The following is a 2828-nucleotide window of genomic DNA, read 5'->3' as shown; positions in this document are numbered from 1 at the left end:
GTGCATAAGAAAAAGTTGATAGATGAATGCACATAAGAAAAAATGAAAGAACCCCATGTGTAAACTTTTATTTTTATTTTGTGAAGGCATAACAAAAGCTCCAAAAATATAAAATCTTCAATTATCTGGACAGAACAATAAATCTAGCAAGTGCAATATTCTGATTTATCAACTAAATCATTATTGATTGACTATTTTTGTTAACTGAACATAGCATGAAACATTTACACAATACAATTATTCTTGTCAACTATTCTTGTTTAATGGAGACATTCAGCAAAGGCACATGATTTCAGGTTTGCAGTCATACACAAAATCATACCGATCAGCAAATACAATTGAAGAGAGATAACAAACAATTATGGGGGACTCGCAAATGTTGCAGCCAATTTGATGACTATCTAGCATATCTATCTGAGCTTGTGATCTAGGAGAGTTTCCAATGTTGAATAGAGGTGTGTAGATGTCAAGAACCACAATCTTCAGGTCATGGTATTGCCTTGACAGTATGTTGATAGCAATGTTTAACTTTTCGTTATATATCTGAGAGACGAGATTGAGCCCAGAGACACACCGCTCCTCCCATGGCCAAACACTGTGATCGCAAGTGGAAAACAGCCTAATGGTGGCAAGGAAAACACGCCGATGCGCCTTGATCCTATGCCATGAAATTGCTACAATATGTACAAGGTCCATATATTGAAATTATCATAATATATGTATGCTTCAAGTAATAATAAGGAAGACAGCCTCTAATACCATTACAAAAAATAATGTTGCTTACCGTGACGGTGTTGCTAACGATGTTGACCATCAGATCCAAAAATTAGTCAGCAGTCAATGCCTTGAAGAGCAAGGAATTGACGTAGTAGTTTGGGCCAAAATCATTTGAACCAACACTGATAATGTAGAGTGCGTCGGAGATGATTGAATGAGACTGACTGTTACCGGTCAACAGTGCTAGCTTAGATTTGTACTCTTTGGAATATTCCAATTGTTGGGATAGCGGGCTTACTTTCAACGTCAGATTTACCCCGGATATATTAGCCCAAAGCCTGTATAGTTGGGATGGAGAGAGTAATTTTCATCATATGTTTTTTAATCCCATTGATTGACTACTATTTTGTCAAGAAAAATAAGATGAAGAGGACACTGATAGCTGATACTTACAAACTCAATTGTCGCGGGATCATAATAGACCGATCCAGCTGATGCAAAGTTGGGTCCGGTCATTACGTTCTGCCCTGATGCACGCATGCGGAGATATGCGGGGAGAGAGCAAGTAAACCCCGCCTTTTCACCTGCAAAGGCTGGAATCACAAAATTTGCAATGTAACTAAAAGTTATGGATCAAACAAGACGGAGAGCATGATATAGAATAGAATCTAACCTATGATATTGCTAAGAAGTTTTCCATTTCCAATCCTATTTCTAGCCACATGATTTTTGAATGTCCGTGCTGTAGGGAGGGAAGTTGGCGTTAGAGACGGTGAGGAAGCAGTAATTGTTGTCCACACCAAACAGCAAGTCACCAAACACAAAGACCACGGGCACCCGTGGTCGTGACTCGCCGCCATGTGTTGTTCGTCCTGTCAAAAAGAAGATAGCCAGAAGTAGCAAGCAACTCAACATCATTAGACCCGGATGATGTGACAATCACTTGGGATTATGTGACAATCTACTCTGATAGATGGAACGATGTATGTGTGAGGTTTACATAGAGCTGCTTTGCAATCCCAATGCAGAGTTTGGATTGAAACCCATACCTGCAAGGCTGCAACCATGCAGACAAGCTGGACAATGGCATCCAACTTAATCTAAGTTTTCTATTGATAGTACTACGTTTTTTTGGATAAAGTGTTGATCATGTTTGTACATGTATGGCAACCAGGGTACAAACTACAGAGTGATTTTTTTGTTCCTGTCAGATTGATCTGAAACTACAAAATTGGATTGCGTTGCTGCTAGTGTTAGTTGATTATCAAGGGAACCAAATTTGTGCTCCTTGTAGACATTTTACAAAAAGTAGATGCGGACCGAGGAAAACATCAGCTCCGAGGAGGATGAATGCTACTTGCAGCAAATGAGAACTAAGCCAGCGGAACCGAGCTCCAATCCGTCGACCTAGAAGACATGCATCAATTTGGAGGAGAAAAAAACAGCACCAATAAGGAATCTTAATATGAAGCAGCAACCTAAGCAAAAACCATGGCTTCTTCTCAGGCGAATCTCCCGCGTCGGCTGGATCGGCCGGCCGCTGATTCACCCGCATCTTGCACATCTGTTGAATCATCGACTGGAGCGCGTCACGTTGGATCATCTCGCGCCCCTAATCGATCGAGTAAGAGACGATTCACCACCGCCTTGCTAGGTGCAGAACGAGCAAGAGAAGGGGAAGATGATGGTCAGCGGCGGTGGGGACACGAGCCTCGGGTTCTGTGCATGCACTGAGGCGGCAGAGACGTCCTTGGTGCTGTTCGTAACCGGCACATTGATCGTCTCGTATGTATATATGATAGATCATGATCTGCGCACAACTATACAGGAAATTGCAGGGTGTGCGTACACAGGCAAGGAGAGAAGCATTATATACTACCACTGGGCACAGGAAAGTTTTGGACTTTACCAACCATGATTGGGAGCTTCAAGAAGAGCAGAGCAGTTTCAATAGAAGAGGGCCATGATTGCGAGCTTGAAGGAGGGCAGAGCAGTTTCCAGTAGCGGAGGCGTCTGCCATTATCTCCCTCGCCCTGACCTACGCCTCTGCACGCCCTGGATTGGATCGCTTGACCCGGATCCATTCCTTCGGATGGACTCGACCCCCTCGC

General features: G+C 42.9%; 1 pseudogene; it reads right to left on the bottom strand.

The window, feature by feature from the left end:
* Window positions 1–273: 273 nt before the first annotated feature.
* LOC123396742 lies at window positions 274–1635 on the bottom strand (annotated as a pseudogene).
* Between the last annotated feature and the right edge of the window lie 1193 nt (window positions 1636–2828).

Source organism: Hordeum vulgare, chromosome 5H (genome assembly GCF_904849725.1).
Source record: "Hordeum vulgare subsp. vulgare chromosome 5H, MorexV3_pseudomolecules_assembly, whole genome shotgun sequence".
Taxonomy (NCBI): Eukaryota; Viridiplantae; Streptophyta; class Magnoliopsida; order Poales; family Poaceae; genus Hordeum; species Hordeum vulgare.
Note: the sequence above shows the minus strand (reverse complement) of the source record. Positions and strands in the feature narration are given on the sequence as shown.